We start from the raw sequence: 24,087 nt of genomic DNA, 5'->3' as shown, positions 1-24,087 counted from the left end.
GTCTATTTTGATTATCAAAGAAACTATATCCCAATTTGGTTTTATTAACCGAGCATCTTTGAGAACCAAGAAGTCTTTCTAGATTCTCTTGACCATTTGTGAATTTGGTCACTATAGAAAGAAGATCATTTGATTTTTCTTTTAGACTCGTTATTTCTTTGTGTAAGAGATTGGTTCTAACTCCAATTTCTTTTATCTCAAATGCTTGACAAGAGTTTTTCTTCTTGAAATCTTCTATCTCTTGAAGTAACACTTTGTTTTGAGAGTCAAGAGTTGAATTTTCAGTTTTTAACTCTTTGTTTTTAAAACTAAGACTCTTAAACTTAGCATATAAATCATTAAATGCTTCTAATAAATCATCATAGTCAAATTGACTTACCGAGTCTTCTTGTCCTACAAAACACATGTTGGCAACTTCTTCATTTGATTCTTCATCGGAAGAGGAGTCACTATCATCCCAACATGCTTGCAATGCCTTTTTCTTCTTGAATTGGTCCTTGGGCTTGATTTTGAGAAGAGGACAATCTTTCTTGATATGTCCTACATTTTTGCAATTAAAGCACTTGACTTCATTTGGATTGAAAGAATCCGCTTTCTTTACCTTTCTTTGAAATCTTCCATTTTTGATGAATCTTCTGAATTGCCTTGTAATGAGGGCAATATCTTCATCTTCATCTTTTTCTAAATTTTCAAAGTCAGAAGTAACCTTAAAAGCAAGAGATTTCTTCTTGAGTTCTTCTTCTTGTTTGTCTTGAAGTTGGACTTCATATGCCATTAGGTTACCAACCAAATCTTCAAGAGTAAGAGTGTTTAGATCATTTGCTTCCTCAATAGCAGTAGTTTCTCTCTCCCATTCAGGAGTTAAACACCTTAGGATCTTTTTGACTAAATCCACTTGTGAATATTCTTTTCCAAGGGATTTCAGAGTGTTAGTGATATTGGTCATTCTTGTTACCATGTCTGATATAGATTCATTTTGTTTCATTTTAAACAATTCAAATTTATGTACTAAAGAAGCTATTTTAGATTCCTTTACCTTTGACGTACCTTTGTGAGTCACTAGAAGAGTATGCCAGATTTCATTTGTTGTAGAGCATTGAGAGATGCGATTGAACTCTACCTTGTCAACGCCACAATACAATGCATTCATAACCTTGGCATTAAGTGAAGCAGTCTTCTTTTCCTCATCAGTCCATCGGCTGAAATCAGTTGATGGAGTTTGGTACTTCTCTGAAACAACTCTCCAATTATCGAGATCCATGGATTGCAAGAATATAGTCATTCTCACTTTCCAGTATCCATAGTTTGTTCCGTCGAAGAGAGGAGGACGAACAGAGGAGCATCCTTCTTTGTGCTGAGATGTTGTAGTTGCCATGCTAGATGATGGTCAAATCAAAATAATAGAAAACCGGCTCTGATACCAAATGAAAGTGCAGTAGGATCAAGGCAACGAGCACTAGAGGGGGGGTGAATAGTGCTTTTAAAAATTGTCTGCAGAATATTGACGGATTTTGCAATTTGAAAAGCAAACACACAAAGACACAGTAATTTATCCTGGTTCGGTCTTTCCCGACCTACATCCAGTCCCCAAGCAGAACCCGCTTGAGATTTTCACTATCAACCTTGTGTAACTACAAGATCATACAGACCAAATCCGGTCCCACTTTCAGTAACACACCTACTGAAAGCAAACAACTCCTTTAAACCAAGAAGTCCTTCCTTTTACAGAAAATTGAAACAAGTAACAACTTACAATACAACCTATGAGCCCTTCTTATGAATGCAATTAAGATGCAATTGGATTTTGAGGTTGTTGAAATACTCTACTCACAAATTCACTATCTCTTAAAGGAATTTGAGTGAAAAGCTAAAGTGAAAAATATCACGTGAGTGAGAAAATGAATATGAGTGAAAAGCAAAGAGTAATTGATTCAAATTGATTGAATTGAAGTGCTTTTGAGTGTAAAATGCACTCATATTTATAGTTGAAAGTTTCCATACGTTGAGGGTATGAAAGGGTGTTAAAACAGTCCATTTTGAACGATCAAAACATTTGAAAAATGAAAAGACATGCCTTTTTAAAGTTTCAGGAAAAACGACAAAATTAGTCGACTGAAACAGTAGTTAGTCGACTAATAATTAGTTATTAGTAGACTGAAAGTTATCGTCGGTCGACTGATCTGTTAATCGAGCTGTTTGAAAATCTGAACTTTTGAAACTTAGTCGACTAGAGATAAAATTAGTCGACTGATAATATCATCAGTAGACTGAAAAACCTTTCAGTCGACTGCTGCTAAAATCTTCTGAAAAATACACATTCTGTCCGGTCGATTGATAAAAGCATTAGTCGACTGCTGCTAAGTTTCCACAAAACACATGTTCTGTTCAATCGACTGATAAAGTCATTAGTCGACTGCTGCTAAATTTTCCAGAAAACAGACATTCTGTCCAGTCGACTAATAAAACCTTCGGTCGACTAATTTGACAAAAATGACATTTTGGAAAATATGACGCGAAAGGATTAGTCGACTAGTGAGTCTATTGGTCGACTAATAAACACGAAAATTTAAGAAAAGAGTTTTCTAAAAAGATTTTCATGAAGGGTTCTTTTAGAAAAGTTTTTCTAAAGACTTTTTAGGTGAAATGCAACCTAAATATGCACTCTAAGTAAGGCTCTTACAAGAATCTAAGACTTTTAATGAATTTAACATTTGCACACTAGTCTTCAAAGATTCTTCATCGAATTCTTCAATGTTTGTCACATTTCTTCATTGCCTTAGCTGAAATGCAATTGATTTCACTTGCTCATCATCAAAACCTTGTACTTGAAGTATCATGTACGGCTTCATTGTCGTAACAACATAGGCAAGGATTGCAATCCATACTACTGCAGTAGTGAGGTCCTAAGAAGGCAACCTCGACCTCCCTGACTCTGAGTGACTGGAGGCCAAAGGACTCTACAGCTCCTGTCAAAACACGTGTCGTAGTAACGACAAGTCACTCAGGGTTGTACCATCCACCCTCTCTCAAGGTGAACCATTTTGTGAATGGGGCGAAGCAGGTTTATCTTTCTTAGGCTCATGTTCATTCATACCTCACAACGAGGAATTTGCCTCGTGGTCCCCGCAGGGTACGCAAAACAAGGACTTGGCCTGCCCATTCACGTGCTCAGCCTCACGCGGCCAACGGAGCACACTGGTCGTGAAAGCAGTCACAACACCATATTATTTATTTATGTTTAGGGTATATCATACAAGAGTCCATACGCAACATGAGGGCCACTGCCTAAGGACTCCAATTGAGGCCACAACAAGTCATTTTTGTTTATTCATACCCTATGGTGTTATACTTTTCAGTCTTTTCATTCTTGAAGTGCACGTGGTGCGCTTACCAATGCCTCAACCCAGGTACCTTCTCAATGTACGCTCTACTCAGTAGCAGTGTCAGGATGTGCCAAGTGCAAAGTATAAAAGTAACATGAGCTTTCTATCATTAATATAATAAAATAATCAGAGGCATTTGCATACTCTGCGATAATCACAAGGCACTAATCTGCATAGTTCAGTGTTAAGACTGCATTTATCAATATCCCATTCGTATGGGAATTACATTCACATTCTCAAGGGTTTTAAATTAAATTCATCTAAAATTCCATCTTATGAAAATAACATTAGCTATTTCCACGGTGAACAGTCACTCTTACAGGGAAGATGCAATTGTGATAAAAACCTTACACACGTGGTTCAACACACAAGTTTATGGTGAAAATCTGGGATATTCCCGTCTAATGGGGATTACATTAGCTATTCCCACGGTATGGGGTGCCGCGTCTGCGGACCCGAAACAAGGATATTGCACAACACTTGTAGTTTCAAAACATTAAAGTTTCTATGCTCGTGGATTTACAATAATGTTTGATTGCATACTCCTTCAGTCAGTGAGATGTGATTCGAATCGTAAGGGGTTTCCCTTACGTAGCACGACACACCTACGTGTCGAGGGTAATTCTGAATTAACCCATCTAATGGGTATTACATTGGCATTGCCACGGTTCGGGGTGCCGCACCCGCGGACCCGAAACAACAGTTTGCCAAACCGAAAGTGGAACAACACTGTGGAATTCTATATTTAACTTGGAGCGTAACATCATCAGGAGAATAATACTTGGACGGGACACCCGAGTGTCGCATGTCCATGCGGCTATGCTGAAGCAATCATTATGTGTTTTGGTATACAGGTTTGTACATACCTATACCTATGTACATACGTACATTATATATATATATATATATATATATATATATATATATATATATATATATATATATATATATATATATATATATATATATATATATATATATCCCGTTTCCAATTGCACTGAATAAGACACTAATTTATATATAAATATGTACACGTACATATGTACATTCGCACTTAAATACATATATATATATATATATATATATATATATATATATATATATATATATATATATATATATATATATATATATATATATAAACACCTATATATATAAATATATATCGAACTCGATGAGTCCCAAGGCATGTACACTTATGCCACAAACCTAACCGAAGTGCACAGATGGTGCGGGGCAAGGCAAAAGCTATCTGGAACCTACTATGGTTCGGTTCTAAATAGGTGCGGACTGGTTTTGATGGGGTAGAGTGTTAACAGCCACAATAATGGCATAATGGGCTGCAAGTGTGCCAAAACGAAGTTCCACACACTTGCTGCCAACAGGCTCTAACTAATATGATGGTCTGGTCCTACGGACCAGACTGTCGTGCCTACCATCAAGGTCTGGTCCAACTCATGGATTGGACCATACCTGCTAAGGGGTTCGGTTGGGGCTGATTCAAGCCCCGACAAGGGCCAACCGGTTAACATTGTGCAAGGGTACTAAGGTCGACCGAGGTGTCTGGTCCATTGGACCAAAATGCTGCCACGACATGCTAAGGTCTGAACCTTTCAGTTCAGACCAAAGCCCAAAGGGGCTCTGCTAAAAGAGAGGCCTCAGAGTGTCCAGCACTAAGCGGCTGGCACCTGGCTCCAACTAAGTGGAGCCACGGCTAGCACTGGGTGCTAGCAGGGCTGCCAAGGGTTCAGGTCTGAACCTCGATTCAGACCTGCACCCACAAGCTAAAACAAAAAGCTAAGGGTGCACAGCACCCGTGCAGTGTGCACCCAGCTCCAGCCAAGGGGAACGGCTGGACTGGGCTCACGAGCACAGCATGTCCGGACCAGGCTATGGTGCTGGTCTGAACCCCTGGTTCAGACCGGCACCTAGCCAGGTCGAAACCCAACAAAAATAACGAAATAAGATATATAAAAAAAAAACATATTGCATGCAGCATAGGCTGGGCTCACGAGCCAACCGAAATGCGCCAGCCCCAAACTTTGTTCAACAAGAATGGCTGAAGGGTCTGGTCCGTGGGGCCAGACCGTGCCAACCCCAACACCTAGGGCAAGTGCATAAGACTCGCACCCAACGAAGGGAAGGAGCTGGGCGCCTGCCATGGGCCGGCCCCAACTCGCAAGCATAACCCAACAAAAAAAAGAAACATCAAGGTAATGAAAGATAACATTTTCTATTTTATTATATATATATATATATATATATATATATATATATATATATATTTTTTTTTTTTTTTCTGGAAGCCACGGCTTCCCACAGCATATGGGGTTGAGTCACGCTGTGACCCAAGCCACCCCCATGGCTGAAGCTCCAGTCCCATTGGTTTGGGACTGGGCTAAGCCCAACACTCCCAAGCATGGGAGTCCAAGGTAACGCGACGACTGCAGCACACGACTAGGCCTGCATGCAAACCAACCCAACTCCAAAGGAGCTGGGTGTGTGCTGGATGATCCCAGCTCGGTCCAGCTCACCCAGCATCGACTGCCATAATCAAGAATGGCCAAAACCAAAAAGAAGAAGAAACAAAACCTTCATCACCATAGCTAAATCAAAACTACATACATTGCTGAAGAAAAGCTGAAAAACGGACTTAGAAACAAGATGGAAGACCTATTTAAAATCATGCAGCCATTAAAGAAACAAAACCCAATATAAACACCCATAGAGAAATATTTTTTTCTAGAGCTAATCCACCTCTTTGAAGCATGCACGCATTGAGTGCATTGCTTCGTGGCTTTCATATATTCTGAAATCCTTGAATCAAAAAAAGAATGTCGAAACTTCACCTTAGTTGCTTGAAGAAGAAGAAGGTAGATTGCAGCTACTCCATGCCAAGGAGGCTCCCATGGTTGGAGAGAGGAAGCAAGAGAGAAGAGAGGAGATTTGGGAGAGAGAAGAGAGAGAGAAAGCTAGGTAAAATCGCCCAACAAAGTGGGGCTGACTTTTCCAAGGAGGTTTTATAAGATGTGCTTTAGGGATGGATGGCTAGGATTGTTCCCTCCAAGAAGGAGGGCTAGGGAGCTCCACGCCCCCCAACAACCAATGCAAGTAGAGCTTTCAAAAAGTTTTAGAAAACTTTCAAAAATGCCACTATTAAAATACTTTAAAACTTTAAACAATTACAAGGGGGCGCCCTTGGCTTCCACCCAACTCCACCTATCGGTTTTAAGGATTTGAAATGTAACGCCCCAGATTTCCAAAACAAAGCTAAGTTTAAAATTTTCATTAATTTCTTTTTTTTTTTTGCAGCGGAACTTAGAAAAGCTTTTAGCAGCGGAATAAGACGATAATGAGTCGTCAGTTTTAGAAAACTCCGAGCACGTTGCAGGTATGTGGCCAAGCAACTCATTGACCACCAAAGTGTTCCATTTTATCGAAAACTCATGTTTATTACAACACTACTGCTTAGAAAAGCAGTGTAGGTTCAATAAAAGGAAGCAGTACAACTCTGTCTAGAGAAACCCTGGAACTCGATGCCGCCTTGCTCCGCATATCGCCACGCAGGTTCAACACCTGAAATCCCCATTAAACGGGGTCAGAACCACTGATGGTCTGGTAAGCATGCAGTCATACATCCATTCAACTCAACTACAATAATGACCACTCAGGGTTGCAATGCGCAATAACGACGCTCAAGCCTCCAAGACTTAGCGTATATCGCAAGAGCCTCCTCAGGGCTATGAGTTGAACATCCGCTCAAGTCTTCATGACTTCGCATAAGCCTCTTCAGGGTTGTGAGTTAGAATAACCTCTCAAGTCTCTACGACTTAGCCTTGACTTCCTCAGAGTCACGAATGGATGTCTAGCTCAAGCCTTTATGCTTGGCACATTCGTATCCTACGAATCTAAGAACAGCTCTCCGAGCTTCACTTAGTCGTGCGGATATCAATGGGGTTCTTTCCCAATCGGTCCAGTAGTATACCGACCATGACACCTTCACAAAGGTTATGCAGGACTGACTCAACAACGTCATCCACTCATACATTCAAAGTAGCGTTGTACCTAAGCTAATGCTTTGTTTCGATAATTGCACCTCCCCCTGGGCTTAGGGGACTCATATCTGGGCGACAACGCGACGATCTGGGGGTTTATTATTCTATGTATTTTAGATACCCCAGAGGCCTGTTGACCCCATCCCCCTAGTAGGACGGTACAGCATACCGGAAGAGATCCTTACTAGGTATTCGAATGCATTCTGCTACTGCAGTAGTTGGGTTCAATCCTTAGATATTTAAGGATAACCACGACCTCCATACCTCTGAGTGACGAAGGCCATCAATGAACTCTATCAGGTTCGGGTGAAATATATGTCACTCAAGGCTGCGCCATCACCGTCTTCTTCGGTGAGAAATTCTGAAAGGGGTTTGCCGGTCTTACAATTACTTGACGAACATTGCATGCCTATAGGGCAGCCTTTGAGAAGTATGTACCCGACCCCAATCAACCACACGGTTTTCACCGTGGAACAAAGGTTTTATTCATATGCATGCTTAACTCTGCTCTCGGCACTTCGGCCTTGACGAGCACTTCACCTCTTTCGGTGGAAACAACACACTCCGGCTCAGCGGCCCTTACGAGTCTGGTTGTCTGATAATTCTCAATGAGCATGCACATGACTCGATCTCTACGGATCGGCTACTCGGCATATTTTTACGCAACGAGCTCAGGACCTCGTCAAGGTACTACCACTACTTTGGCGCAACGGCCCTTACAAGTATGGTGCCCTTGCAGGTGCCAGGGAGACGAGTCATTCTGACATCGTTCCAACAAAGGACATCATTGTGCCACTTAACTGGTTCTGGCAGCTCTTCTGTCAACATCTTCTCTGCTCTACCGGCAGTGGTGCGACGAACCTTTCTACATCGTAGAAGGCGTTCCATAAACTGGGTAGCACTTCTGCTACGTTCTTTCTGAGCCATTCTTAGCTCCTTCAGGAATTTCAGCAGCACTTCCTCTCTTTTACGGAGAAAGCGTGCGTTTCTTTTATCCATTTCAGCGGCATCTCCCCTCTTTGGTGGGAAATCGCTACGCTTAACTCGGGAAATGGATGCGCACCGTTGTGCGTACTTTGCATCCATCAAGGTTGCAGGAACCTTGGGCCATAGCTAGGCCATACGTAATTGATTTAGTCTTTACGTAAAGAGCATTTTGCCAAAAGGCGAAGCCTTTCCAATAGGGGCTTCATTCGTCAAGCAGAATCTTGTACGAGGAGCGGTAAGGGAATCGCATGGGCGATTTTGGAGTTGATCTCCATTTGAACGCTCACTTACGCGCCATATATGTAATATAAGCAGAAGCCTGTGCTTTATACAGCGGCGGCGTAAAGGAAATGCATATACTATTGTTCAGGGTGTGTAACTGAACGAAATATTCTACATATATAACAAAACAGGAGCCTTGGCATCGTTCGACGCGACGGCGTAAGTAAATGCATAATCGGAAGTGCAGTAATCAGAAGTACAGAAAGCAGGGAGCCTTGGCATCATACGACGCGACGGCAAAGGTAAATTACATGGCCTGTGCGATATAAGACGCGTCGGCAGTATCAGCAGATATACACCTAGATCTGTATCCAACGATAGTTACGAGGCGAGCGAGTGAACACCGAAGTGTCCTAGAGGGCTCAACCAAGAACTAGGGTGAGATACTATTTTGAAGAACGCATATACTGCGTATTCGAACATATATATCCGACGATAGTTACGAGGCGAGCGCGTGAACACCGAAGTGTCCTAGAGGGCTCAACCAAGAACTAAAGTAAGATACTACTTCAGAAAGTATATGCTATATACAAACAATCAAATACTTGAGAGAGATGGTTTAATGAAGCGAACTTATTTCAATTTGAGGAAGAAACGACTCCGATTGCTTCAAACGCTTCGAACGAGGCTCGACTTCGAAAAAGGATCAACTTCGAACTTCGGACGAAAAAGGACTTGGACTTTGACTTTGAACCAAACCAGGTTCAAGTCAAGTCAACTGGGTTCAGACTTAGGTCAAGTAGGTTCAGACCTAGGTCAGGTGGGTTAGGACCAGGTCAGGCAGGCTCAGACCAGGTCAAGCAGGCTCAGGCTAAGTCAGGCAGGCTCAGACCAGGTCAGGTGGGCTCAGGTGGGCTAGGCTAGGTAGGGGAGGTTTGGGAAAGGAGGAGAGAGAGAGGGGTTGGCGATTTTTAAAGAGAGGGGGGCTCCTTTATTTATAGATTCTGAAACTTGGGCCCCAAGTTTCAGAATCTCCTTTTTGCCCTTGGCTATTCCGGAAATTCCAAGAGGTTCCTTGGAGTGGGGCCCACTTGGATATTTCCATGGGATATTTTTGTGGGTCCCACCAGATATTTTCTGAGGAATATTTCTGTGGGTCCCACCAATATTTTCGTGGGTCCCGCAAGAATTTCGGGTTTTCGGCGATTTTTTTCCAAAAAATTCTGAGTACGCCATTCCCTTCGTATTGACGTAACTAAGAAAATTGGCTCGCAGGAATCCTTTGATTTCATTCAGGTAGGAAGTTATGGCTTCCAGAGTGTTTGAGCCTATATTCGCGATTCGACGAATATCCTAAGTATAACTGGCTCGCAGGAATTGATTCGTTTCGCATTCTGAGCAGTCAGTAGCTTCTTCCTGATCATGTGGACCTGCTCAGTATAATGCTGCAACACTATGGGCGAGTCCAAGGTTCGCTCACCCACTTCACCCCAATGGATTGGTGATCGACAGGGTCGCCCGTACAAGGCTTCATACGGTGCCATCCCAATGCTAGCGTGGTGGCTATTATTATAAGCAAATTCAGCCAACGCTAGGTGGGAATCCCAATCAACTTTTCATTCTAGCATACAGGCTCTTAGCATATCTTCGAGAGTCTGTATGGTTCGTTCTGATTGCCCATCTGTTTGGGGATGGAATGCTGTACTGAACTTGAGTTTCGTCCCCAGGGCTCTCTGAAGCTGCTCCCAAAAGTGAGAGGTGGACTTCGGGTCACGATCGGATATGATCGAAATCGGCACTCCATGGAGTCTAACGATTTCCCGAATGTAGATCTCTGCCAATCGTTCAGTTGAGTATCGAGTGTTGATTGGCAGGAAGTGAGCAGACTTGGTGAGTCTGTCTACGATCACCCATATTGAGTCATGTTGTCTCTTGGACCGAGGCAATCCAACGATGAAATCCATCGTAATGCCCTCCCATTTCCATTCTGGAATCTCGATCCGTTGCATTTTTCCACCAGGTCATTGATGCTCGATTTTTACTTGCTGGCAGAATAAACACCTTGAGACAAATGTAGCCACATCACGTTTCATACCCCTCCACCAGTACTTTCTCTGTAAGTCCCGAAACATTTTTGTACCCCCAGGGTGAATGGTGTACTTGCTGTTATGAGCCTCCTGGAGTACTTCCTGTCTTAGCTCAGGGTTATTTGGAACCCAAATTCTTTCTTCCATCCATATTCCTCCATCTTCTTTTAAATGGAAGAAAGTGTCATCTCTTTCAGCACGAGCTTTTAATTCTAAGTACTGGGGGTCCTTGAACTGTTCGGCTACAATGCGATCGAGGATCTCGATATGGATTGTCAGGCATGACAATCGAATCTTTCCTGGGTCAGCCAGGAATGGCTTCCAACTGACAAAATCCTCCATCTTCTTCTTATTTCTGGAGTGTATCGGAAAGTAATTATCCAAGAAAGTTCTCCGAAAATCATCCCAAGGGATGACTTCAAGCTGAGAGAACTGGATTATCTTAGTGGTATCCCACCACTTTCGTGCATTATCTTTCAGCCTGTACGTGCCAAAGTTGGTCTTCTTTTCTTCTGGTACTCCCAGCACCAGGAATGCACGCTCCGTCTCCTCGATCCAGCTTTCTGCGAGCTCTGGATCGGCACTACCAACGAAAACAGGTGGGTCGAGTTTGAGGAACTTTTCATAAGTCACTCCTCCCAGATTCTCATTGCGAGGTGGGGCTGGTGCTTGCCTTGATTCATGAATGGCAGACACAAGCCTGTTGAGTGTTTCCAGCAGGAAGCCCTGTGTATGGGACTCCTCACTCGGCATGGTTCTCCTCGTCCTAGGAGCCATTTTATCTATTCACACAAATACACCCAAATCAGAGAAAGTATAAGACTTATACTTACAGTGCGATACCGCAAACACGACGGATCTTGAACCAGGTTTCTCAAACTCTTGCTCTGATACCAATTCTGTAACGCCCCGGATTTCCAAAACAAAGCTAAGTTTAAAATTTTCATGAATTTCTTTTTTTTTCTTTGCAGCGGAACTTAGAAAAGCTTTTAGCAGCGGAATAAGACGATAATGAGTCGTCAGTTTTAGAAAACTCCGAGCACGTTGCAGGTATGTGGCCAAGCAACTCATTGACCACCAAAGTGTTCCATTTTATCGAAAACTCATGTTTATTACAACACTACTGCTTAGAAAAGCAGTGTAGGTTCAATAAAAGGAAGCAGTACAACTCTGTCTAGAGAAACCCTGGAACTCGATGCCGCCTTGCTCCGCATATCGCCACGCAGGTTCAACACCTGAAATCCCCATTAAACGGGGTCAGAACCACTGATGGTCTGGTAAGCATGCAGTCATACATCCATTCAACTCAACTACAATAATGACCACTCAGGGTCGCAATGCGCAATAACGACGCTCAAGCCTCCAAGACTTAGCTTATATCGCAAGAGCCTCCTCAGGGCTATGAGTTGAACATCCGCTCAAGTCTTCATGACTTCGCATAAGCCTCTTCAGGGCTGTGAGTTAGAATAACCTCTCAAGTCTCTACGACTTAGCCTTGACTTCCTCAGAGTCACGAATGGATGTCTAGCTCAAGCCTTTATGCTTGGCACATCCGTATCCTACGAATCTAAGAACAGCTCTCCGAGCTTCACTTAGTCGTACGGATATCAATGGGGTTCTTTCCCAATCGGTCCAGTAGTATACCGACCATGACACCTTCACAAAGGTTATGCAAGACTGACTCAACAACGTCATCCACTCATACATTCAAAGTAGCGCTGTACCTAAGCTAATGCTTTGTTTCGATAATTGCACCTTCCCCTGGGCTTAGGGGACTCATATCTGGGCGACAACGCGACGATCTGGGGGTTGATTATTCTATGTATTTTAGATACCCCAGAGGCCTGTTGACCCCATCCCCCTAGTAGGACGGTACAGCATACCGGAAGAGATCCTTACTAGGTATCCGAATGCATTCTGCTACTGCAGTAGTTGGGTTCAATCCTTAGATATTTAAGGATAACCACGACCTCCATACCTCTGAGTGACGAAGGCCATCAATGAACTCTATCAGGTTCGGGTGAAATATATGTCACTCAAGGCTGCGCCATCACCGTCTTCTTCGGTGAGAAATTCTGAAAGGGGTTTGCCGGTCTTACAATTACTTGACGAACATTGCATGCCTATAGGGCAACCTTTGAGAAGTATGTACCCGACCCCAATCAACCACACGGTTTTCACCGTGGAACAAAGGTTTTATTCATATGCATGCTTAACTCTGCTCTCGGCACTTCGGCCTTGACGAGCACTTCACCTCTTTCGGTGGAAACAACACACTCCGGCTCAGCGGCCCTTACGAGTCTGGTTGTCTGATAATTCTCAATGAGCATGCACATGACTCGATCTCTACGGATCGGCTACTCGGCGTATTTTTACGCAACGAGCTCAGGACCTCGTCAAGGTACTACCACTACTTTGGCGCAACGGCCCTTACAAGTATGGTGCCCTTGCAGGTGCCAGGGAGACGAGTCATTCTGACATCGTTCCAACAAAGGACATCATTGTGCCACTTAACTGGTTCTGGCAGCTCTTCTGTCAACATCTTCTCTGCTCTACCGGCAGTGGTGCGACGAACCTTTCTACATCGTAGAAGGCGTTCCATAAACTGGGTAGCACTTCTGCTACGTTCTTTCTGAGCCATTCTTAGCTCCTTCAGGAATTTCAGCAGCACTTCCTCTCTTTTACGGAGAAAGCGTGTGTTTCTTTTATCCATTTCAGCGGCATCTCCCCTCTTTGGTGGGAAATCGCTCCGCTTAACTCGGGAAATGGATGCGCACCGTTGTGCGTACTTTGCATCCATCAAGGTTGCAGGAACCTTGGGCCATAGCTAGGCCATACGTAATTGATTTAGTCTTTACGTAAAGAGCATTTTGCCAAAAGGCGAAGCCTTTCCAATAGGGGCTTCATTCGTCAAGCAGAATCTTGTACGAGGAGCGGTAAGGGAATCGCATGGGCGATTTTGGAGTTGATCTCCATTTGAACGCTCACTTACGCGCCATATATGTAATATAAGCAGAAGCCTGTGCTTTATACAGCGGCGGCGTAAAGGAAATGCATATACTATTGTTCAGGGTGTGTAACTGAACGAAATATTCTACATATATAACAAAACAGGAGCCTTGGCATCGTTCGACGCGACGGCGTAAGTAAATACATTGCAGAAAGCAGGAGCCTTGACATCGTTCGACGCGACGGCGTAAGTAAATGCATAATCGGAAGTGCAGTAATCGGAAGTACAGAAAGCAGGGGGCCTTGGCATCATACGACGCGACGGCAAAGGTAAATTACATGGCCTGTGCGATATAAGACGCGTCGGCAGTATCAGCAGATATACACCTAGATCTGTATCCAACGATAGTTACGAGGCGAGCAAGTGAACACCGAAGTGTCCTAGAGGGCTCAACCAAGAACTAGGGTGAGATACTATTTTGAAGAACGCATATACTGCGTATTCGAACATATATATCAGACGATAGTTACGAGGCGAGCGCGTGAACACCGAAGTGTCCTAGAGGGCTCAACCAAGAACTAAAGTAAGATACTACTTCAGAAAGTATATGCTATATACAAACAATCAAATACTTGAGAGAGATGGTTTAATGAAGCGAACTTACTTCAATTTGAAAAAGAAACGACTCCGATTGCTTCAAACGCTTCGAACGAGGCTCGACTTCGAAAAAGGATCAACTTCGAACTTCGGACGAAAAAGGACTTGGACTTTGACTTTGAACCAAACCAGGTTCAAGTCAAGTCAACTGGGTTCAGACTTAGGTCAAGTAGGTTCAGACCTAGGTCAGGTGGGTTAGGACCAGGTCAGGCAGGCTCAGACCAGGTCAAGCAGGCTCAGGCTAAGTCAGGCAGGCTCAGACCAGGTCAGGTGGGCTCAGGTGGGCTAGGCTAGGTAGGGGAGGTTTGGGAAAGGAGGAGAGAGAGAGGGGTTGGCGATTTTTAAAGAGAGGGGGGCTCCTTTATTTATAGATTCTGAAACTTGGGCCCCAAGTTTCAGAATCTCCTTTTTGCCCTTGGCTATTCCGGAAATTCCAAGAGGTTCCTTGGAGTGGGGCCCACTTGGATATTTCCATGGGATATTTTTGTGGGTCCCACCAGATATTTTCTGAGGAATATTTCTGTGGGTCCCACCAATATTTTCGTGGGTCCCGCAAGAATTTCGGGTTTTCGGCGATTTTTTTCCAAAAAATTCTGAGTACGCCATTCCCTTCGTATTGACGTAACTAAGAAAATTGGCTCGCAGGAATCCTTTGATTTCATTCAGGTAGGAAGTTATGGCTTCCAGAGTGTTTGAGCCTATATTCGCGATTCGACGAATATCCTAAGTATAACTGGCTCGCAGGAATTGATTCGTTTCGCATTCTGAGAAGAAATGCCATTTTTACCGGTAAATGCCTCATGAATTTTATTCAAATATTTTCTGAAAAATTGCGGGTCTTACATCATTACCCCCTTAATGGAATTTCGTCCGCGAAATTCAGCTAAGAGTACAAGGTGAAGAGTTTAGGATATTTATCCCGCATATCCGATTCGGGCTCCCAAGTGCAATCATCGACTCCGTGATGTTGCCATCTCACTTTGACAAGTGGAATGACCTTTGTCCTTAGCACTTGCTCCCGTCGGTCCATGATCTCTACTGGCCTTTCTTCCACTGTCATATCCTCCTGGATGTCAATATCTTCATGTTGGATGACGTGGGAAGGGTCGTGAACGTACTTTCTAAGCATTGACACATGAAATACGTTGTGTATTTATGTATACTGCGGTGGCAATGCTACTCTGTAGGCGGTCTCTCCTATCCGGCTCAAAACCTCGAAGGGACCAACGAATCTGGGGCTGAGCTTCCCCTTCTTTCCGAAATGAAACACTCTTGGTTGGGGAGACCTTGATAAAAACCTTATCTCCAACCACAAAAGTGAGTTCCCTACGCCGCTGATCAGCGTAGCTCCTCTGTCGACTCTGAGCAGTCAGTAGCTTCTTCCTGATCATGTGGACCTGCTCAGTATAATGCTGCAACACTATGGGCGAGTCCAAGGTTCGCTCACCCACTTCACCCCAATGGATTGGTGATCGACAGGGTCGCCCGTACAAGGCTTCATACGGTGCCATCCCAATGCTAGCGTGGTGGCTATTATTATAAGCAAATTCAGCCAACGCTAGGTGGGAATCCCAATCACCTTTCCATTCTAGCATACAGGCTCTTAGCATATCTTCGAGAGTCTGTATGGTTCATTCTGATTGCCCATCTGTTTGGGGATGGAATGCTGTACTGAACTTGAGTTTCGTCCCCAGGGCTCTCTGAAGCTGCTCCCAAAAGTGAGAGGTGGACTTCGGGTCACGATCGGATATGATCGAAATCGGCACTCCATGGAGTCTAACGATTTCCCGATTGTAGATCTCCGCCAATCGTTCAGTTGAGTATCGAGTGTTGATTGGCAGGAAGTGAGCAGACTTGGTGAGTCTGTCTACGATCACCCATATTGAGTCATGTTGTCTCTTGGACCGAGGCAATCCAACGATGAAATCCATCGTAATGCCCTCCCATTTCCATTCTGGAATCTCGATCCGTTGCATTTTTCCACCAGGTCGTTGATGCTCGATTTTTACTTGCTGGCAGATTAAACACCTTGAGACAAATGTAGCTACATCACGTTTCATACCCCTCCACCAGTACTTTCTCTGTAAGTCCCGAAACATTTTTGTACCCCTAGGGTGAATGGTGTACTTGCTGTTATGAGCCTCCTGGAGTACTTCCTGTCTTAGCTCAGGGTTATTTGGAACCCAAATTCTTTCTTCCATCCATATTCCTCCATCTTCTTTTAAATGGAAGAAAGTGTCATCTCTTTCAGCACGAGCTTTTAATTCTAAGTACTGGGGGTCCTTGAACTGTTCGGCTACAATGCGATCGAGGATCTCGATATGGATTGTCAGGCATGACAATCGAATCTTTCCTGGGTCAGCCAGGAATGGCTTCCAACTGACAAAATCCTCCATCTTCTTCTTATTTCTGGAGTGTATCGGAAAGTAATTATCCAAGAAAGTTCTCCGAAAATCATCCCAAGGGATGACTTCAAGCTGAGAGAACTGGATTATCTTAGTGGTATCCCACCACTTTCGTGCATTATCTTTCAGCCTGTACGTGCCAAAGTTGGTCTTCTTTTCTTCTGGTACTCCCAGCACCAGGAATGCACGCTCCGTCTCCTCGATCCAGCTTTCTGCGAGCTCTGGATCGGCACTACCAACGAAAACAGGTGGGTCGAGTTTGAGGAACTTTTCATAAGTCACTCCTCCCAGATTCTCATTGCGAGGTGGGGCTGGTGCTTGCCTTGATTCATGAATGGCAGACACAAGCCTGTTGAGTGTTTCCAGCAGGAAGCCCTGTGTATGGGACTCCTCACTCGGCATGGTTCTCCTCGTCCTAGGAGCCATTTTATCTATTCACACAAATACACCCAAATCAGAGAAAGTATAAGACTTATACTTACAGTGCGATACCGCAAACACGACGGATCTTGAACCAGGTTTCTCAGACTCTTGCTCTGATACCAATTCTGTAACGCCCCGGATTTCCAAAACAAAGCTAAGTTTAAAATTTTCATGAATTTCTTTTTTTTTTCTTTGCAGCGGAACTTAGAAAAGCTTTTAGCAGCGGAATAAGACGATAATGAGTCGTCAGTTTTAGAAAACTCCGAGCACGTTGCAGGTATGTGGCCAAGCAACTCATTGACTACCAAAGTGTTTCATTTTATCGAAAACTCATGTTTATTACAACACTACTGCTTAGAAAAGCAGTGTAGGTTCAATAAAAGGAAGCAGTACAACTCTGTCTAGAGAAACCCTGGAACTCGATGCCGCCTTGCTCCGCATATCGCCACGCAGGTTCAACACCTGAAATCCCCATTAAACGGGGTCAGAACCACTGATGGTCTGGTAAGCATGCAGTCATACATCCATTCAACTCAACTACAATAATAACCACTCAGGGTCGCAATGCGCAATAACGACGCTCAAGCCTCCAAGACTTAGCGTATATCGCAAGAGCCTCCTCAGGGCTATGAGTTGAACATCCGCTCAAGTCTTCATGACTTCGCATAAGCCTCTTCAGGGCTGTGAGTTAGAATAACCTCTCAAGTCTCTACGACTTAGCCTTGACTTCCTCAGAGTCACGAATGGATGTCTAGCTCAAGCCTTTATGCTTGGCACATCCGTATCCTACGAATCTAAGAACAGCTCTCCGAGCTTCACTTAGTCGTACGGATATCAATGGGGTTCTTTCCCAATCGGTCCAGTAGTATACCGACCATGACACCTTCACAAAGGTTATGCAGGACTGACTCAACAACGTCATCCACTCATACATTCAAAGTAGCGCTGTACCTAAGCTAATGCTTTGTTTCGATAATTACACCTCCCCCTGGGCTTAGGGGACTCATATCTGGGCGACAACGCGACGATCTGGGGGTTGATTATTCTATGTATTTTAGATACCCCAGAGGCCTGTTGACCCCATCCCCCTAGTAGGACGGTACAGCATACCGGAAGAGATCCTTACTAGGTATCCGAATGCATTCTGCTACTGCAGTAGTTGGGTTCAATCCTTAGATATTTAAGGATAACCACGACCTCCATACCTCTGAGTGACGAAGGCCATCAATGAACTCTATCAGGTTCGGGTGAAATATATGTCACTCAAGGCTGCGCCATCACCGTCTTCCTCGGTGAGAAATTCTGAAAGGGGCCTGCCGGTCTTACAATTACTTGACGAACATTGCATGCCTATAGGGCAGCCTTTGAGAAGTATGTACCCGACCCCAATCAACCACACGGTTTTCACCGTGGAACAAAGGTTTTATTCATATGCATGCTTAACTCTGCTCTCGGCACTTCGGCCTTGACGAGCACTTCACCTCTTTCGGTGGAAACAATACACTCCGGCTCAGCGGCCCTTACGAGTCTGGTTGTCTGATAATTCTCAATGAGCATGCACATGACTCGATCTCTACGGATCGGCTACTCGGCGTATTTTTACGCAACGAGCTCAGGACCTCGTCAAGGTACTACCACTACTTTGGCGCAACGACCCTTACAAGTATGGTGCCCTTGCAGGTGCCAGGGAGACGAGTCATTCTGACATCGTTCCAACAAAGGACATCATTGTGCCACTTAACTGGTTCTGGCAGCTCTTCTGCCAACCATTCTGTCAACATCTTCTCTGCTCTACCGGCAGTGGTGCGACGAACCTTTCTACATCGTAGAAGGCGTTCCATAAACTGGGTAGCACTTCTGCTACGTTCTTTTTGAGCCATTCTTAGCTCCTTCAGGAATTTCAGCAGCACTTCCTCTCTTTTACGGAGAAAGCGTGCGTTTCTTTTATCCATTTCAGCGGCATCTCCCCTCTTTGGTGGGAAATCGCTACGCTTAACTCGGGAAATGGATGCGCACCGTTGTGCGTACTTTGCATCCATCAAGGTTGCAGGAACCTTGGGCCATAGCTAGGCCATACGTAATTGATTGTCTTTACGTAAAGAGCATTTTGCCAAAAGGCGAAGCCTTTCCAATAGGGGCTTCATTCGTCAAGCAGAATCTTGTACGAGGAGCGGTAAGGGAATCGCATGGGCGATTTTATAGTTGATCTCCATTTGAACACTCACTTACGCGCCATATATGTAATATAAGCAGAAGCCTGTGCTTTATACAGCGGCGGCGTAAAGGAAATGCATATACTATTGTTCAGGGTGTGTAACTGAACGAAATATTCTACATATATAACAAAACAGGAGCCTTGGCATCGTTCGACGCGACGGCGTAAGTAAATACATTGCAGAAAGCAGGAGCCTTGGCATCGTTCGACGCGACGGTGTAAGTAAATGCATAATCGGAAGTGCAGTAATCGGAAGTACAGAAAGCAGGGAGCCTTGGCATCATACGACGCGACGGCAAAGGTAAATTACATGGCCTGTGCGATATAAGACGCGTCGGCAGTATCAGCAGATATACACCTAGATCTGTATCCAACGATAGTTACGAGGCGAGCGAGTGAACACCGAAGTGTCCTAGAGGGCTCAACCAAGAACTAGGGTGAGATACTATTTTGAAGAACGCATATACTGCGTATTCGAACATATATATCCGACGATAGTTACGAGGCGAGCGCGTGAACACCGAAGTGTCCTAGAGGGCTCAACCAAGAACTAAAGTAAGATACTACTTCAGAAAGTATATGCTATATACAAACAATCAAATACTTGAGAGAGATGGTTTAATGAAGCGAACTTACTTCAATTTGAGGAAGAAACGACTCCGATTGCTTCAAACGCTTCGAACGAGGCTCGACTTCGAACTTCGGACGAAAAAGGACTTGGACTTTGACTTTGAACCAAACCAGGTTCAAGTCAAGTCAACTGGGTTCAGACTTAGGTCAAGTAGGTTCAGACCTAGGTCAGGTGGGTTAGGACCAGGTCAGGCAGGCTCAGACCAGGTCAAGCAGGCTCAGGCTAAGTCAGGCAGGCTCAGACCAGGTCAGGTGGGCTCAGGTGGGCTAGGCTAGGTAGGGGAGGTTTGGGAAAGGAGGAGAGAGAGAGGGGTTGGCGATTTTTAAAGAGAGGGGGGCTCCTTTATTTATAGATTCTGAAACTTGGGCCCCAAGTTTCAGAATCTCCTTTTTGCCCTTGGCTATTCCGGAAATTCCAAGAGGTTCCTTGGAGTGGGGCCCACTTGGATATTTCCATGGGATATTTTTGTGGGTCCCACCAGATATTTTCTGAGGAATATTTCTGTGGGTCCCACCAATATTTTCGTGGGTCCCGCAAGAATTTCGGGTTTTCGGCGATTTTTTTCCGAAAAATTCTGAGTACGCCATTCCCTTCGTATTGACGTAACTAAGAAAATTGGCTCGCAGGAATCCTTTGATTTCATTCAGGTAGGAAGTTATGGCTTCCAGAGTGTTTGAGCCTATATTCGCGATTCGACGAATATCCTAAGTATAACTGGCTCGCAGGAATTGATTCGTTTCGCATTCTGAGAAGAAATGCCATTTTTACCGGTAAATGCCTCATGAATTTTATTCAGATATTTTCTGAAAAATTGCGGGTCTTACATGAAATCTTTTAAAAATATTACACAACTACCATGGGGCGCCAGCCCCATGCCTTTCTTTTGGAAAAGACGCCCCTCATGATGGAGCCTAGGCTTCATCATGAGGTTTCTTGAAAAGATGAGTGGCCAATGAAGGCCTTTTTTTTAAATTCATACAAGAAAATTTCAAAAATACTATCCAGCTGGTCAACCATGGACAAGGACATCCACCATGTGGTCGTCCAAGGGGTTTGGATCTCCTAGTTGCTCTGAATCCAAATCCAAAATTGCATATAGTGTACTACTTAAAAGAATGCTTCTTTAATACATTAAAATGCTAATTTAATTCCAACAAATTATTTAGTTCTTTTCATAACCTTAATTAATACGAAATGCTCAAAGCCTCTAGAGGAAATTACCTCCCGTTCGCTAGAATTAAGCGTATTAAGATCCGAGTCCAAACTTAAAGTAAAACTCGTAATTCACATGCACTGACAAGGTTTTTTCATCGTTCGGATTTCAAATTCGGAGCGAATCATCACAACCCTATTCCAAACTTACCCTAAAAGTTTTGGAAGTTAACTCATTCTAGATTTCCCGAAATCGCTCTTTTACATAAAATTACACGATTTTACCCGATTCTCAAAATAAGCAAATCTTCAGAAATAGCCAAAACACAAAAAATCATCGATTTCAACATATTTATGCAATATACATCAAAATTAAAATCATGGATCTTACATATTCAAGATCCTCGACCCAAGGTGACCTAAGATTTGAATTTTATTTATGATGGTTTTCAGGATTATCCCTTATTCCTGAAGAAGAACAAAATTTGACAAGATCGATCAAAATTGATAGATATTGATAGAGGACAAAAGGGATTGATACAAGGAAAGAATCTATAAAGCTGATGGAACTGTTAATAAAAAATTGAGAAGGATTGGTAGAAATTGGCAGAAATTTGAGGAAAAATTGTTCATAAAAGATTTCAGGATTATCCCTTGTCCTGAAAGAAAAGAACCTCGCAAAATGAGGTTCAGGTTTATCCTTTAACCTGAGAGGGAAAAAGAACAAAGGAGTACCTCATTAAAAAGAGGCATCAAGTTTATCCCTTAACCTGAAAGGGTTATGAAATTGTACCTCATGGAAGAGGCATCAGGTTTATCCCTTAACCTGAAAGGGTAAAAGAAAAGATTGATAAAATTTAATAAAATTGGTGAAAGAAATTGATAAAATTTGACAAAAATTGATAAAATGGATAATAAATTGACGAAAATTTGATTAGATTGGAAAATAAAATGAATGCAATTAATAAACATAACAAGATTAACTGAAAAATTGATAAGATTTTTAGAAAAAGAGTTTGTCTGATCCTACCTGCATATGATGAGGAAGACAAGTATAAATCAAAATAAAATGCCCCAGTATCGTGGAGAAGAATGTGAGAATTTGATATAAGATCATTATTTTATTGAAAGGCTCTTTGAAGAGTACAAAAGGCTAGAATGAACATTTTAAGTATAAAATCTCTTCAAGTGTAGAGCATTGATTAGATCTGGCAGTTCCACCCCATCTGCGTTAATCAGATGATAGAAATTGCGAGGCAGCGCTTCCTTAACCACATAAGGGCCTTCCCAATTGGGTGACCATTTGCCCCGTGGTCGATGTTTGAGATGAGTTGTCGATCTCATCACGAGATCATTAAGTCAAAATCTTCTCTCAATAACTGACTTGGCATAGTGCCTAGCTATTCTCTGCCGATAAGCTTGAGCATGCTCTGCTACCTTGAGTCTTCTCTCGTCTAGCAGATCTAGCTGTACCAACCTCTGTTGTTGATACTGATCAAACGGGAGTTCTATAAGCGACACAAACTTGAGTGCGGGCTTCTCAACATGGAGAGCTAACACTACTTCAGTTCCATAAACAAGCTCTGAAAGCGTAGCATTGGTTGGAGTCCAAATGGTGGTTTGGTATGCCCAAAGTGCATCGTGCATCTTCTCGTGCCAATCGTGGCCTGTTTCTATAGTTCTTTCCAGAATGCGGATCATAATCTTGTTGGTGGCCTCTGCTTGGCCATTCCCTTGAGGGTAATAGGGGGTTAAGAAGTGGTGATGAATCCTGAACTTCGAGCAGAAGGTTTTCATCCTCTCATTCTTGAAATGACTGCCGTTATCTGAAACAATATCATGTGGGATGCCGAAGTGACAAAGAAGGTTCTTATGAATGAAAGAAACCACATGCCAGCCTTCCACTGTTCGTAGAGTTACAACCTCGACCCATTTAGTGAAGTATTTTATAGCTGCAAGGAAGTATCTGTAGCCATTAGAAGCCGAAGGAGTGATTGGACCCACCACGTCGAAGGCCCACATAGAAAAAGGCCAAGGAGAAACTACGGACTGCAAATATGCGGCTGGAGCATGAATAGAAGGTGCGTGCATTTGGCATTTGACACACTTCTTTATGAATCGATGGCAATCCTGCTGCATGGTTTTCCAATAATACCCTGCCCGAATAATCTGCTTGACGAGTGTTTGGTAGCCGATGTGACCACCACAAATTCCCTCGTGTGCCTCTTGAACAACTTCCATAGTTTCATCCTTATCTAAGCATCTGGCGCACTCAGAACTGAACTCACGATGGTAGAGAGTATTGGCAAGGATGAAATAACGGGCCGACATGCGTTGGATTGCACGTTGCTCCTTTTTTGACATCTCTGGTGGGAATTCACCAATTTCAATAAAGTTTTTGATGTCTTGGTACCAAGGCTTCTCTTTCTGAGTGGCTTGGTTTACTTGTTTAGCTGGAATGAAGACAGGTTGATCAAGTCTGCCAATTTTGAAGGAACGACAGAATTCACTGTCCTTGAATGACAAAATGGAACCCAGGCAGGCTAGGCCATCAGCTATATGGTTGTATTCCCTCTTGACATGATTGAGCTGAAATTCTTCAAAGTTGCCTATGAGAGCTAAGGAAATCTTCTGATAGGGAATCAATTTTGAATCCTTGACTTGCCACTCAACGTTAACTTGGCTAACAACAAGCAATGAGTCGCCGAAGGCATGTACTCTCTTGACATTGAAGTCTTGCAGAATCTTGAGGCCTTGTATTAGAACTTCATACTCGGCCATGTTGTGAGTACATCGAAAGTTGAGCTTGAGGGAATAAGGGATCATCTCCTTTTCGAGAGTGATCAACAAGATCTCAATCCTTATACCAGACACATTTTTGGCTCCATCAAAGAACAAGGTCCAGACTGGAGATTCTTGG

Source organism: Nuphar pumila, chromosome 1 (assembly GCF_984573655.1).
Source record: "Nuphar pumila chromosome 1, dmNupPumi1.hap1.1, whole genome shotgun sequence".
Taxonomy (NCBI): Eukaryota; Viridiplantae; Streptophyta; class Magnoliopsida; order Nymphaeales; family Nymphaeaceae; genus Nuphar; species Nuphar pumila.
Note: the sequence above shows the minus strand (reverse complement) of the source record.